Here is a 16,959-nt window from a genome sequence, read left to right on the forward strand (position 1 = left end):
ACCACATTCCATAGCATCACCCTTGCTCACCAGTGGATACCTCTAGTCCCACCCCCTTGTTGCCATTAACAGCCAATATTTTGGTTGCATCCTAGACAACATGTGGGGCGTCGAATGCACTTAGGGGTTTCCTTGGCAGACAGTTGTAGTGCAAGACGCTCATTCAGGTCGTCCATGTCGTCTTCGTCTTCTATACCAAAACTGTCGTCGATGTTGGAGCACAACCCTTCACACTGCCGGTTCAGTTTCGTGCAGAGCACTCCTGCAGCCTTGCACTCACAGCGTCCTAGGCTACCTGTCTTGGATTTGCAACATATCAGCTGAAGAAGTCTCTCGCCAGCTGGGCTATAAGCAGGACAGTGAGATCCACATTTCGACCCCCACTGTACTGGTTCCGTGTAGCTTCCGATCCACTGTTGATCCTGACGGAAAGCTCTGAAGATGTTTTGTTGAGCTGCAGCTCCAGTATGAGGTATGGAAGCCATGTTTTCTGGTGACTTGTAGGTTGATCTCATGTACTGATTACTTGTTGAATTGGGTTTGGGAGATTACCACCATAAAGCACACTGAGAATTTTTTCACCAGCACCTGTTATTTCCTTTGGCTGCGTTGAAGGATCAGCGAATTTAGTAAGATTCAGAGGGATGTAGGTGCAGTAGGTACTGGGAGATGAAGAAGCTTGCACAGGATAGCGTGGAGAGCTGCATCAGACCAGTCTCAGGACTGAAGACCACAACATATTTGGAGATCTAGATGCTTGGCGACTGTCTTGGGAAATACACTATGTGAGTAAAAGTATCCGGACACCTGGCTAAAAACGACTTACAACTTCGTGACGCCCTCCATCAGTAACGCTGGAATTCAATATGGTGTTGGTCCACCCTTAGCCTTGATGAGGGCTTCCACTCTCGCAAGAATTCGTCCAATCAGGTGCTGGTAGGTTTCTTGAGTAATGGCAGCCCATTCTTCACGGAGTGCTGTACTGAGGAGAGGTATCGATGTCGGTCGGTGACACGAAGTCGGCGTTCCAAAACATCCCAAAGGTGTTCTACAGGATTCACGCCAGGACTCGGTGCAGACCAGTCCATCACAGGGATGTTATTGTCCGGTAACAACTCCGCCATAGGCAGTACATTATGAATAGGTGCGCTATCATGTTGAAAGATGCAATCGCCATCCCCGAATTGCTCTTCAACAGTGGGAAGCTAGAAGGTGCTTAAAACATCGATGTAGGCCTGTGCTGTTATAGTGCCACTCAAAACAACAAGGTGTGCTAGCCCCCTCCATGAAAAACACGGCACCATAACACCACTGCCTCCGAGTTTTACTGTTGGCACTACACACGTTGGCAGATGACGTTCACCGGGCATTCGCCATACCCAGATCCTGCCATCGGATCGCCACATTGTGTACCGTGATTCGTCACTCCACACAACATTTTTCCACTGTTCAGTAGTCCAATGTATACGCTCCTTACACTAAGCGAGGTGTCGTTTTGTACGCATTGTGCCTAAATTGTAACTCTCCGCCACTTTCTGCAGGAATGCACTTTTTTTAACAATTTACGTTCCAGCTTGGGTCTGCCGTCTGATTTATCAGCCGTTTCAGCGAATGACGCGCGGGCTTTCGATCGCGTTTTACTTTTTATCCGTCGAAGCAACGTGACGAAGGCCATTTAACTTTTAGTTTCGGAACTAGATTTTTATATGGTGGTTTTTAGCCATTTTTCCACGTGCCTGTTTTTAGCTATTCTGTCCACTGGGACTGACGTACAGTCGTTTCCCTTCTCTCTGTGTTCGTCTTCTACAGTTTTGACTTGGGCTCGTATGAGCCCAGTTGTTTTTTGCGCCCTAAAACAACAAACTAAGCGACGTGTATTTTGGCATTTACCAGCGTGATTTGTGGCATATGAGCAGCCACTCGACCATGAAATCCAAGTTTTCTCACCTCCCACTGAACTGTCATAGTACCTGCAGTGGATGCTCATGAAGTTTGGAATTCCTGTGTGGTGGTCTGAATAGATGTCTGCCTATTACGCATTACGACCCTCTTCAACTGTCGGCGGTCTCTGTCAGTCAACAAACGAGGTCGGCCTGTACGCTTTTGTGCTGTACGTGTCTCTTCACGTTCCCATTATCACATCGGAAACAGTGGACCGAGGGATGTTTAGGAGTGTGGAAGTCTCGCGTACAGACGTATGACACAAGTGACACCCAGTCACCTGATTCCTGTTCGTGAGTTCCGTGGAGGGCCCCATTCTGCTCTCTCTCACGATCTCTAATGACTACTGATATGGAATACCTGGCAGTAGGTGGCAGCTCAATGCACCTAATATAAAAATGTATGATTTTGGTGGTGTCCGGATACTTTTGATCACATAGTCTAGTATAGCAACCACTGCCTCGATACAGGGAGAGCACGAGGTTTGTAGTACTCTTCCTCACTGCACTTTCCTGTCTGAGGAGCAGCTGACGGGCTGTGCCTCTCCCTGGCTTAAAGAAAAATGCAATAGGGGAGGGGGGGGAGGGGAGGGGGGGGAGTTTCGAGACCTATCATTACGAACAGAAGGTCAGCATCTTCCTCCGGAATTGCGACACTCTTCTGAACCAAAGCTATAGATATCGACATCTACTCTATCAGTGTGCCAGCATCAGCAGCTGCCCATTTGGAGACGTATCCAGTTTTGCTGTATTTGTCGCCACCATAGTGATTAGTCTACCCTTCTTTCTCGCATTTGACAGAAAAACGTACTTGTGAAACTGTTAGTGTCTTGGTGCTGCTAAATTGTATCTCCTAGCACTGCTTTCTCGTCGATCTCCTCAAGTCCTATATGGATTTGGTAATCTTCTGTGCATTTGAGTACTATCAGACACAACTGCCGCACTTTGCTTATAATGTTCGCGCAAACTAAGTTGACACTCGGCGTAGTGGCTGATGGGAGCGACTGTAAATGGGAAATGTCTTTATGGTCGTTCCCATCAACCACTGCCCGAGAGTCAACTTCGTTTGTGCATATAGTACTTCCTTTGTAAATAACGGGTATATGAATCACAAATTTGTTCGAAGGTATGCCTACTCCACTGTACGGATCTGTTGAAGAAAAAGCCCACATCAGTCACTTACGCTGTACCTCGTGGATGCCAAGCAGTGGGGGTGGGGGTTGACAAAAACTTGTTCAATAAAATACGGCGTTTCAGTCTTCGATCGCTATTCTTTATTTTCAATTACCGGTTTCGGACTAGCTGCCCATCTTCAGATCATATATTGCAGTTACAGAGTAACTTGTCCGTACAGAACAATCGGTTCGCTGTCATAAAAAACAAAAACTGGTTGATTCCCATTAGCACCCTGAAACTCACGACTCCTGAGAGATATCCTCAGCTGATATCTTGGAAACGCAAGACAGGTTGCGAAGGGTGGTGTGAAGGTAGGCGGGCAGGAGTGTTCTGCACGAAACTGTGCCAGCAATGTGAAGGGTTGTTCTCCAAAGTCGATGACGAATTTGATATAGAAGATATAGAAGATCATATCTGTATGAGATCCTTGTAGTACCATTGTCTGAGGCATTCGTGAAATATTTTGCAGCACTATGCTATCTTTACTTATTAGTTTCTCTCCATCATTAAATTAATGATTCATTTGCAACTTTTTTAGTTGAAGAACAGCAACAACTCACTTTTCAGCCGCGACTTTCCACCGCTACTAACACTACACCTGGACCTTCAATTGCCAAAGACGCTACACGATCCTGCTCCATTGTTTTTGCAGGAAACATTGCAGGAAACACCTGGACCTCCTGGTGCCCAAGAAACGTTGCCTGGGCCACCAGCAGCCAAATGGAGACGAGTGTAATCTGTGGGATTTTAATTTTGTAGAGAGTGGTCATTTTCTGTAAAGGGGTAGTTTTCTAGATGTAAACTACAAACTGAAAAAAGTGGGAAAATACTGAGTTTTTAGTTCTGAAGCCAACCAAGCATACATGTAATTCCGACTCAGTGCCCGGAAAACACATAGAATCGCTGTGAAAAGAATTTCCGCAGTTCTGTTATAGGTAAACTATCATTTCACTGGACTACTAGCGTTTGTTGATGAAACATGGAAGTGTGCACAAGAGAGTTGCCTCTGCAATGTTTCGTGCAAAAACAATGGAGCAGGATCATGTAGCAAGGAAATTCATAAGTGAACCAGACAGGTGCACAATCCCAGACGTTTCTTGGCTAACTGGTAGTTACGTACCGTACGACCTTTTACTACTGTGTTGCAGGGGACTGTAACCTAAAGTAATTCCAACCGGTTTTTTGGAGAACCGTGAAGTATCGAGATACCAGCCCTCCCTTTTTGCAGCACCGATTACGGTATGAATGAGGCATAGTTTTCCAAATAGTACAACGCCCCTTGATCTAGTACTGCATAGTGCAGCTCAGACAACGCAAATGCTATGAAGCTAATCTGGCAGTGATATACAGCACAGTATGTGGGTTTCGTGTTATGTGAAACTGTAATGTAAAGTAAACTCTATTCTTATCTGAGGAAACACGATTGCTTGGGGTACGTAATCTATATCACGCATGAGAACAGCTCAGTCGCACAGCGACGCAACCCCAGCTCCACAGTACTAACGTATTGTGGTCTCATCTTGTGCTAAACTTTAAACTAAACTAACCCTTAGTGTTTCTTGAGGGAACATAGAAGCGTTGAGGATACAGCTGGCTCTTTTCGCAAATTCAGTGAGACAACATTTTCCAGCAGGACAATGCACCTTTACTCATTAGTGACACGAATAACCCCACAGTCTTCAGCTAGTATGGCAGTGATATACAGTATCTTTCTTTGAACTTTATCGATGTCTTCCGTCAGTCTGGTCTGTCTGGTAAGAATCCCACATCACCCAACAATATTCTGTCACAGGACGGACAAGTTTGGCGTAGGCAGTCTCTTAAGTAGACCTGTCGCAACTTCTAAGTGATGTGCCAATAAAACGCAATCCCCCAAAGTATTATTATGTGGTCTTTCTAATTGTTGTTCGTAATGGTTCAACGTATGTATTTAATTGATTTGACAGCCTTTGGATTTGTACAGTTCGTCGTCTAACCGGAATTTAACGGATTTCTTTTAGTAATCATGTTGATGACCTCACACTTTTCGTTATTTTGGGGTAGTTACCACTTATTCTACGATACTGATATGTTGCATAAATGATTTTGCAATTGGTTTTGATTTTCCAATGACTTTGCTAGACAATAAATCAGAGCATCATCTGCAAACAGTCTAAGATCAGTGGTCATATTGTCTCCTAAATAATTTATATATATATGTACTGGGTGATCAAAAAGTCAGCATAAATTTGAAAACTTAAAAAATCACGGAATAATGTAGATAGAGAGGTACAAATTGATGCACATGCTTGGAAAGACATGGGGTTTTATTAGAAGCAAAAAATACAAAAGTTCAAGAAATGTCAAACAGATGGCGCTTCATCTGATTAGAATGGCAATAATTAGCATAATAAAGGAAGAGAAAGCAAAGATGATGTTCTTTACAGGAAATGCTCAATATGTCAACCATCAATCCTCAACAATAGCTGTAGTCGAGGAATAATGTTGTGAACAGCACTGTAAAGTATGTCCGGAGTTATGGTGAGGCATTGGCGTCGGATGTTGTCTTTCAGCATCCCTAGAGATGTCGGTCGATCACGATAGACTTGCGACTTCAGGTAACCCCAAAGCGAATAATCGCACGGACTGAGGTCTGGGGACCTGGGAGGCCATGCGTGACGAAAGTGGCGGCTGAGCACACGATCATCACCAAACGACTCGCGCAAGAGACCTTTCACGTGTCTAGCAATATGGGGTGCTTTTTTTGTTTTAATAAAACCCCATGTCATTCCAAGCATGTGTGTCAATTTTTACCTCTCTATCTACATAATTCCGTGGTTTATTAAGTTTTCAAATTTATACTGACTTTTCGATCACCCAGTATATTATAAGTGGCGAAGGACCTCTAACACTTTCTTGGGGAACACCAGGTATCACTCGATGACGTCCCGTCAGTTACTACGAACTGTGACACTTACGACAGGAGATTATGAATCTAGTCCCACAACTGAAACAGTGCTCCATAGGCACGCAATTTGATTAGAAGCCGTTTGTGAGGTACGGTCTCTTAAGCTCTTGGAAATCCCAGCTGTCACTGCTCCGATGAAAACATTTATAAATTTTTATACCCTACTGGTTCAAGAGAAAAAAATGATAAATTATTTATGTAAGAAGGTGAACCATTTTTTCCGATTGGTATCAGAGCATTCTCTCACGCTAAGAAGGATTTATCTGGAAACGCCAGTGAGCTGACAAGCGATAAGCTGATAGGCGAGTCCGCCTTATCGGAATTCCCCACACTTATCAACAGCAGTGCACGTTTTGAGACGCTGAAGGTCGCTTCGCACAGCTTGACAAACTGCGTAATTGAGGAGCCAGGGTGGGGATGGGAGAAACCATCCGGTTAAAACCGTTAAAACCAGTATCGGTATTTTAGTTACGAGTGGCTGGTATTTTTGTGTATTTATTTTGCCTCGGTTCTAACAGCTGCTTTCAATTTATACTAAGAACAGGGTTGAAAAAAAAAGAGGCATATCAGTTTGCTACGACAGCAGTGCTAAAATTTTTTTTGTTTTTAAAGGACACTTTTTAAAAATACTAGTAATGTTTATCTGTAAAATTTCCAGTGCTTTGCCGCTCGGGATTAGCCGAGCGGTCTCTGGCGCTTCAGTCATGAACTGTGCGGCTGGTCCCGGCGGAGGTTCGAGTCCTCCCTCGGCCATGGGTGTGTGTGTTTGTCCTTAGGATAATTTAGGTTAAAAAGTAGTCGTAAGCTTAGGGACTGATGACCTTAGCAGGTAAGTCCCGTAAAATTTCACACACATTTTTTTTTTTCCATTGCCGGCCGCGGTGGTCTAGCGGTTCTAGGCGCTCAGTCCGGAACCGCGGGACTGCTACGGTCGCAGGTTCGAATCCTGCCTCGGGCATGGATGTGTGTGATGTCCTTAGGTTAGTTAGGTTTAAGTAGTTCTAAGTTCTAGGGGACTGATGACCACAGATGTTAAGTCCCATAGTGCTCAGAGCCATTTGAACCATTTTTTCCATTGCTTTGTAAGAGTGAGTTACTGTAGAGAGTGGGAAAATCGATCAGTGTTGTTTTAACAACGACGCTGACAGTTAGAAACGAGGAAGGAACATATGAAGTAAGTATGGGTGCAGTGCTGGCAGGCAAGACAGTAGCGTAGCTGCAGCCACGCACGCGTGTGGGTGCGGTGTGAGGGGGGAGTCACCCGCACCCGCTCTGTACGATGTGAAAAGGAACTAAAAAAATTTTGTAATTTAATCTCAAACATACAAGAAGAAAACCTGTTCGACTGTCATACCAGAGGAATACTCTGAAAAACTGTTTTATCCTTGATAGACAAAGGACTAATTTCGAGATTTTTTTTTTACTTCTAGTATTAACTACTTTTTGTTCTGATGTGCTGGCGTAAAGACGTACTGCATGATTTCTGTGTGTGTGTTAAATGAAGGTGTAAATTGATGAAAAATATGTTTTATAATTTCGGTCAAGATCAAGCCTAAATCCCATACCAATGGATTACAAATTATTCTGTTAATTCGAGAAGGCGAATTTTAGATGGGGGCGACGATCTTCACGACGGCGGTGCTCCACAATAGAGGTGCGTGATTGTGCTCACCACCTTCCTTTGGTGGCCGCTAAGATGTGTTTTTGCCGAGACATTCAGAAACTGCAGTCTTCCTTTTCGTATAAAAATAGAAAAATAAATATTCTTAATTTTAAATAATGGCAATTCTTGTAGCCAGGCCATGGGGAATGAAAGAACGCACGTGCCTCTACCCTGATTCTACGTTCGCAATCTCCGAGTGTGTTACGACGTCATTATTTTACGAAAAAAATTAAGATAGATCTCTCTCATCAGATCGCAATCACTCGCACGCGAATGTAGGTACCCTCTGAATGTGTCTATTCAGTCGTGCGCATTGTTCTAAAGCTTTTTCTGTTAATATTCAGTGGATTGTATCTCCGCAATTAATTTTTGTTTATGCCGCAAATCGCACTTCACGCGAAGTATTTATTACGCAAATTTGAGGCTCCATTTAATGTCAAACAATTCCGAAGTACGGCTGACTAAGCAAACCGCTACAATAATTTCATATCTCTACAACTACAATAACACAAAACAACAGTAACATAATAGAGAGGGTACGTTACAGGTGGTGTTGTTGAGTGGCACCGGGCCTAGTTTGGAAGCATTTTACGACGTGTGGCAGCAGTGAAGCACAGCGCTCCCTTTGCATTCAAAGATTAAAAACAGGTGGGAGAATCACATACGATATATGTCGAATACTAAAACTTCAGGTTTGTGGCACAACTTGACTAGAAGAAGGGATCGGCTTGTAGGGCATATTCTGAGACATCAAGGGATCACCAACTCAGTATTGGAGAGCAGTCTGGAGCGTAAAAATCGTAGAGGGAGACCAAGAGATGAATACACTAAACAGATTCAGAAGGATGTAGGTTGCAGTGGGTACTAGGAGATGAAGAAGCTTGCACAGGATAGAGTAGCATGGAGAACTGCATCAAACCAGTCTCTGGACTGAAGACCATAACAACAACTAAAACTTCAGAAAACCATCATTAGAAATATGCACAATGTAGGGTGAAGGAAAGCATGTCGCCCATTCCTAAAAAAGCTGGGTATACTAAGTGTTCCCTCACTATACATATATGAACTGATTATCTTTGTACACAGTAACCCTTATTTATTTGTAGCAAATCATTTTCAACATGATTACAACATCAGAAATCAAAAGAATTTTATGCTGCCCACCCACCGATTAAAACTTTATGCTCAAAGTCCACACTATATATGGGTATAAAAATTGATAACAAAGTGAAAGGAAGAGAATTACTCAGCATAAAATGAGAAACATTGAAAAAATCCTTATATGAGAAACTAGTGCAGAGATGTTACTATTCAGTACAAGAATTCATAAATTACGAGCTGAAAATTTGAGCAGGAGATAGCAACTACTTAGGACTGTTAATCTTAAAAGTTTGTTACTTTGAAAAATTATTAATTGCTTAATTAAGTAATTATTCAGTACTGTATATTATATTACTAGCATTATAAGGAAAATTGTAAATAAGTTTTTGTGTTTTGACCAGTCTCCTGTATTTTTACGTCAATGGCTTGAAATTGTACGAAGTTCTCTTCTCTCTCTCTCTCTCTCTCTCTCTCTTCTCTCATATAAGAAGAAAACGTCCACAATGTTCCCTAGAACAGAAGGTAAAATTAACTGATATACGTATAATTTAACTGACGTACATTTAACTTGGGATAATAACTGAACCCTTAATTTTCTGGTTGCTTCAGGGTGAACAAAGGATGTCATCCAGAAGGGAGGATGCAGGAAAGTGATCAACTTGTGGCCTTTCGCTGTCGTATTCAGATGGTTCAAATGGCTCTGAGCACTATGGGACTTAACATCTGAGGTAATCAGTCCCCTAGAACTTAGAACTACTTAAACCTAACCAACCTAAGGACATCAAAGACATCCATGCCCGAGGCAGGATTCGATCCTGCGACCGTAGCAGCAGCGCGGTTCCAGACTTAGCGCCTAGAAGCGCTTGGCCACATGGGCCGGCATTCAAATGGTTCAAATGGATCTGAGCACTATGGGACTTAACATCTGAGGTAATCAGTCCCCCTAGAACTTAGAACTATTAAGCCTAACTAACGTAAGGACATCAAACACTTCCACGCCCGAGGCAGGATTCGAACCTGCGACCGTAGTGGTCACGTGGTTCCAGACTGAAGCGCCTAGAACCGCTCGGCCACACCAGCTGACCTGCCGAATTCGCTGCGCCCTGTCTCCCTCACTTGCGCCATATTTGCTGCTGACACTGAGACCGATTTCTGCCACAGCATTAACCGCATAATGATCGAAATGTCGTGTTCCTTCAACTTCATTAAATTTTTCAGAATTTGTTCGAATTCTACGTTTATTACTGAAAATCAACTGTAGAAAACTGAAAATATGTTAATTCAGACACTGGGTATATTGAGCGGTCAAGTCTGAATACTGCTTTCTTCTATTTATGTTTCGTGAAAAGTCGGTGAGGATGACGTCAGAGAGAGTGGTTGAGCCCACACGGAGGCTTACCGGCAGTCGCCTTACTGCGGACCACACGCCTCTGGTACAGGACAAGTGGGCGACTGGCACTGGTACAAAGTACCCTCCGCCACACATCGTGAGCTGGCCTGCAGTTTGTACGAGTAGTCGCAGACGTAGACACCATACTCTTAAAATATAAGTCGACCAAAGGCCACAAACACTGCTGCAGACATTGTCCGAACTACAAAGTGTTGCCACTTGCATTATAAAATACTTTTCGAAATTCAGTAATGAGTCTGCAATGCTCATACGAATTAATATACCTGCTGTTGAGGTAAATATGGGATATTTCCGAGAATAAGAACAAAACAAATGGTGCGGTGGGCCGATTGTGACGAAACTGAAAACACAGGAAGTACAGCTCAATAATGCTTCTCTGAAAGTTAATGGTTCCGATAATTTGGGGAATTCGCACAAGGCGATAGTAACAATAAATTTGGAAATCGTGCTCTAGACGTGTCTGTCCCTGCTCCCCTGGAGCACAATGGAGTTCACCAGTCGTTGCGTATGCGAGTCTCTACGCAACTCCTGCTTACGCCGTGTCGCACAAGTTTGGAGCGCTTCATGAGAGACAGCAGGCCGCAAAATAAGTTACTGTATTTATATCAGGTCGCAGCCATTAGAATAATAAGGTCTGGAAGTGTCTAGGGGTTAGCGGAAATAAGAAGTAAAGTTACTTGTTCTCTACCGGATCCAACTGAAACAAGGGTAATTCGGACGTTTTCAGGCAAAGTGTGTAAGGAATAATTTTCGATATAAATTGACATACTTTTAACGATGAGTAGTTTATGGTGAGGATAATTCCCCAGAATCCGGTTGGCTTGAATGTTTAACCATGAATTAATTCTCACTGACTTGGATCAAACATCTGTTAGACGAAACAACGTCAGATTAGCTCTTTCAGTTGTTCAATAGCTCAGCTTCCAGCGGCACAGAATTCTTCATGGAAACAACAGCTGTAGGATTCGAAAGTTGTGAGTCAACAGAATGTTTCACAAGGGAACAACATGGTCGTCGCAGCTAACTGGTCTTTTCTTCTTCTATTGGTGCTTTGTACAGCGGCTCAGGGACTCCCACAACATTAATGAAATCTAGAAAGACTATCGTCGATAAAACTCTCATATCTTCTGAAAGACATCCCCAGGACTAACTGTTCAAAGTAGCTCAAAATCACCTAAATTCTAGTGGAAGAACAGGATCGAGCTGTGTCCAGGCAGCAATATTTAGTTGCCATCAATTTAAATTTCATTTCGTAACATCTCTGAGATGCAAGTATCACCACACACCTTCTGGAGGAAAGTGTGAGCATAAAGGTGAATGTTTCCTGACATCATGTATGATTCAAGTGTAGATCTTAGCGAGGCATTTCGAAAGAGAGAAGAGAAGAAACTTTGGTGCTGGAAAATATGGTTGAGGATACCAGATGTCTCCACAGACAGACAAAAATACGTACATGAAGTCTAGTTACGCTGGATTCGTTAAGAAATTCCTGGAATCTTAAGCATTTCACAGAAGAAATCAAGAACAAAGTTGGGGGAACTGCGTCAGACGCAATGGAGCCTCCACTTAGGAACTGCTGAGAATACACAGACAGCCCGAGAAAGCGCAACAGAAAGCTCTAGCAAAATTTCCCGCGTCTGTGATGAAATGACAGTTTTATTAAGGTCCCCTGCGAAAGGGTTAATTTGAAAGATGGTCTGGAACTGTGTGAGAGGCGATGACAAAAGAAAGTTTTCCGACTTATTAGCATCGTCTTTCCACCAAGTTACCAATTACTAGTAGATTAATAACAGTACAGGGAAGATTGTCTCTCTCCCATTTCCTGAGACTGTTGGGTCTCTGGATCGTGTGGCCCCAAATCGCCGTGTCGAATCCCTGTCGAGGCATGGAAGTTTTCAGTGTGCCTTCAATCTAATCACCACCTCCCGACCATCTGAAGAGTCACAATGAAAGACGCGGTTCGCATTCTGCGCCAAACTGCAGGTCCCCTTTCTCCGGTTGCATAAGTGGGGCAGGTCAGGGACACGCAACTCGCCAAAATGGCGTCCATCTGGAAGACCCGCATGCGTGCACTAAGCCACACGAAGTTATCACTTTCTATCCACAGCGCTATTGCACACGCGCAGAAGCTGAAAAAACATCACAGGACCTCTTATGGATGTGTCGCGAACGTAGTACCGAGACGGACGTGCCAAGTCGCCAGTCGATAAACCACTGGAACGAGAATCCGTACCAGTTCTTAAAGGTAGAGACATCATTGATCTACCTGAACAATGTGGTGTGCACGCTCACTTTTAATGTCGCAGTGTTTTCCGCATTAATGTAGAACAACGCTTTCAAGCGATACTTAGCATATGAAAGATAATACTGCTACAGCAGAAATTGTATACTGTCGATTCGACTTAAATGACCACAATAAAACAACGTCCTACATTGTTCTGTACTTTGATGTCACTAGAAGAATGAGAAGGAAAACTCTCCCCGACAGGTAAAACGTAGAGAATATGAAAATTATCAAATTCGTCTCTACTTGGTCTCCATAGTTTCGTGAATAAGGCTTACACACTGCATGCAACAAGATGGTATATGTGTCCTACTTATAAATACATCACTGGATGTGGGGTAGTCTGTATCTGGGGTAGTCTAGTCCCGAAATACGACACGAGCCTTTCAACGATAAAAATAATTTCTGTATGTCAGCGAATACAGCATTGTACGATCTAAGGTGTACGAGATGTAAAGGAGCCAGCAGCTGCATTGCTAAACAGAAACTCTCCGAATTAAGTTTTATGGATTATATAAGTTTTGAACAACTATAATAAATATGAGAAATAAAAAAAGTGTAAGTAGTTCATCAAATACCGATGCGGAAGTGTAGTTGATGGGATTTACATTTCTAGCAGAATCTGTTACTAGAAATCTCTAGAGGAATCATTAGGAAATTTATGCAGACTACAGACAAATGGACTGTGAGTAGATAGACGGAAAGTAGCGAACCGCCTGAGGAAACTCCAGTCATGCAGTCCAGGCTAGTCTAGCGCGTAATGTATGTACGCTCCCCCTCGTCTACAGTTTGGAAAAGTGGTTTATAGGCTGAGTGCAAAGACAACCTGAGAAATGGAAATGAGTGTGTGGCGTCAGTGGCTGTGAGTTCCCACACTGGAAGTTCTGCCGCCAAGTGCAAGACTTATTGAGTGCGACTCCACATTGTGCGACTTGCGCGTCGACAATGAGGATGAAATGATCATGAGGACAGCACAACACCCAGTCCACGAGGGGAGAAAATCTCCCAACCCAGCCGGGAATCGAACCCCCGTGCGTGGCATTCCACCGCACTGACCATTCAGCTAATGGGGCGGACACATCCTACTACTACTACTACTGCTCGTCATCTGAAGCTGAGGCAGCAAAAGGCATGAAATACCTCCTAATCTTGTGTCTGACCTGCTTTTAGTAGGCGTATTGCAGTTCCTCAGTGTGGAATGAACATGTCACCTACTGAAATATTGAGCCATACTGCCTCTATAACCGCCCATAATTGCGAAAATGTGGTCAGTGCAGGATTTTGTGCATGAAATGACCTCCAGATTATGTCTCATAAATGTTCGTTGGGGTTCATGTTGGACAATATGGGTCGTCAAATTATTCGCTCTACAATCTTCTTCAAACCAGTCACGAAGAATTGTGGCCCGGTGACATGCTGCATTGTCATAAATAAAAATTCTATCATTGTTTTGGAACATGAAGTCCATAAATAGCTCCATATGGTCAATAATCGGTTCACTTGCAGAAAAAAAGGACCCAGTACATTCCTTGTAAGCACAGTTCACACCAGTTTGGAGCCACCACCAGCTTGCACAGTGCCTTGCTGATAACTTGGGTCAGTCAGTTCGTGGTGTGTGCGTCACACTCGAACCGTGCCATCGGCTTTTACCAGCTGAAATCTGGACTCATCTAATACACCCACGGTTTTCCAGTCGTCTAGGATCCAACGGATACCGTCACAAGCCAAGGAGAGGTGCTGGAGGTGATGACATGCCTTTAGCAAAGTCACTCACGTTGTCTGTCTTCTGCTGTAGCCCATTAACACCAAGTTTCACCTCAGTGTCCTAACGGATACATTCGTCGTACAGACGACATTGATTTCTGCATCTTTTTCGTGCAGTGCTGCTTGTCTACTAGCACTGACAACGCTACACAAATGACTCTGCTCTCGGTCGTTAAGTGAAGGGCGTCGGCCACTGCGCTGTGTGTGGTAAGAGATAATGGCTGGAATTTGGTATCCTCGGCACACTCTTGATAATGTGGACCTTGGAAGATTGAATTCCCTAACGATTTACGAAATGGAATGTCCTATGCATCCAGTTCCACTGCTGTTCCACTTTCAAAATCTGTTAATTCCCGTCATGCACCCATAATCATGAGGCAAGCCTTTCCACACGAACCACATGAGCCAGAGCTCTGCCCTTTTATACCTTGTGCACGCGATGCCACCGGCAGTAGCCTGTGTGCATATTGTTATTTCGTCCGCCCTCGTGGTCTCGCGGTAGCTTTCTCGCTTCCCGAGCACGGGGTCCCGGCTCCGATTCCCGGCGGGGTCAGGAATTTTTCCTGCCTCGAGATGACTGGGTGTTGTTGTGTCGTCTTCATCATCATCATTCATCCCCATTACGGTCGGAGGAAGGCAACGGCAAACCACCTCCATTAGGACCTTGCCTAGTAAGGCGGTGCGGGTCTCCCGCATCGTTCCCCTCCGCTCTGTAAAGAAGCATGGGACTTCATTTCCATTTTTCCGTATTGTTATTCCATGGCTTGCCAAAAAAGTGCATGGCGACACGAACACTTCGCCCATCTCATTTACAGTAAAGGATTCATCAATGCCGCTCAGCGAAGATACCTGCATTCACATAAGAAGTGGAAGAGTGTCTGCCACGCTTTAGCTTTGCGAAAAGGCCATTTCAGTCCCAGCAGGACGGTCTGATTCACACATGTGCCCACATCTGCAATGGCTCACACTTCGAAACAATGCCAATGAGACACATTGTGACATCTCATTTCTAAGAGAGGGACTTACGGCGTAATAACCAGCCGCGACGTCGAGAGGCGTGGACGGAGGTGAGAGGCAGAAAGGGTCGGCACAGCCACTTACACCAGGAGGCGCTGGAAGCGGGCAGACGTCACCTGTGTAGCGTCTGCCCCTGGTAGCTGTTTGGTCACATGGTTCAAATGGCACTGAACACTATGGGACTTAATATCTGAGGTCATCAGTCCCCTAGAACTTGGAACTGCTTAAGCCTAACTAACCTAAGGACATCCTTGCCCGAGGCAGGATTCGAACCTGCGACCGTAGCGGTCACGCGGCTCCAGACTGAAGCGCCTGGAACCGCTCGGCCACAGCTGAGGAATGTCATCCCCAACGGCCCGGGTTCGATTCCCATTTGGGTCGGAGATTTTCTCTGCTCAGGGACTGTGTGTTGTGTTGGCCTTATCATCATCTTTTAATCCCCATCAGCAACGACCGTGCCGCAGTGGATGCACTGGCTCCCGTCAGATCACCGAAGTTAAGCACTGTCGGGCGTGGCCGGCACTTGGATGAGTCACCATCCGGGCCGCCACGCGCTGTTGCCATTTTTCAGGTGCACTCGGCCTCGTGATGCCAATTGAGGAGCTACTCGACCGAATAGTATCGGCTCCGGTCACAGAAAACCATAATAACGACAGGGAGAGCGGTGTGCTGACCACACGCCCCTCCTATCCGCATCCTCAGCCGAGGATGACACGGCGGTCGGATGGTCCCGGTGGGCCACTTGTGGCCTGAAGACGGAGTGCGTTTTTTTTTAAATCCCAATCGACACGCAGGTCGCTGGCGTTAACTCGAAAGACTTGCGCCATGCGAACTGTCTACACGACGGGAGGCCTTAGTCACACGACATTTCCATTTACATATCTAGCTCGAGGCGAATTCTGGCTAGATGGGCTGTCTGAAACTCGACGACTCGCCGTTGACAGCTAAGCAGCCTGTTCTCCAGCGGTGAGCACACCGGTATCCACTTCGTACTCTCACACCTCATAATGAAGCTGCGATCAGAACAAGGAAGGCTCCTACCTGCTGTGTCGACACACACACGCCTGCCCTGCTGTGGAGACGGGACTCGGCGCCGCCTGCTCTCCCACGCCTAGCGAGCCACTGGTCCAGAACGCAGCTCTGACGTCAGAGACTCTCACTCCCCCCCCCCCTCCCCCGCCACCCACGTTCCCCATGCACCGCGCTCCATACGCGAACGCGCGAGGCGTGACCTTCAGTTCGCACAGTTTTTTCGCACGGCAGACCGCTGCGTTACGAGTGAGTCATTGCGAGCTCCAGAGCAAATTGAGACGCGTATAGCACGTGGGACGCGACACGACGCTACAGTGCGTCGCGCACGTTTCGCTCGTGTCGCGCTGGTCCAACGCATATTCAGACGAGTACACGTATTTGCACGCGGCGATTGACGACGCTCTACGCTGACAGAAACGAAGAGCGCGCGCACACTGTAACCTTTCTCAAACGGTTTTACAGAAACTATTTAGTAAAAATATTTCATCTTTACTTTGCTTCTAGCGTTATGTGTCAGTTTCGTGACGAAGTGCCCACCATTTCGCTAATCGTCGTACTTATTGTGATATACACATTTTAGTAAGAAGCTACGCAAAATTCTGAAAGTTTGCAAAGAAAAAGCCG

At 45.0% G+C, this 16,959-nt stretch overlaps 1 protein-coding gene across 1 annotated transcript in view; it reads right to left on the reverse strand.

Annotated features, from left to right (window-relative positions):
- LOC126427074 (ankyrin repeat domain-containing protein 6-like) overlaps window positions 1–16,414 on the reverse strand; it is a 56,109-nt gene extending 39,695 nt beyond the window's left edge. The window contains exon 1 of the mRNA XM_050089249.1: window positions 16,345–16,414. The gene's annotated coding sequence lies outside the window, so the exon portion shown is untranslated. The remainder of the gene's footprint in view (window positions 1–16,344) is intronic.
- Between the last annotated feature and the right edge of the window lie 545 nt (window positions 16,415–16,959).

This window comes from Schistocerca serialis, chromosome 11, assembly GCF_023864345.2.
Source record: "Schistocerca serialis cubense isolate TAMUIC-IGC-003099 chromosome 11, iqSchSeri2.2, whole genome shotgun sequence".
Taxonomy (NCBI): domain Eukaryota; kingdom Metazoa; phylum Arthropoda; class Insecta; order Orthoptera; family Acrididae; genus Schistocerca; species Schistocerca serialis.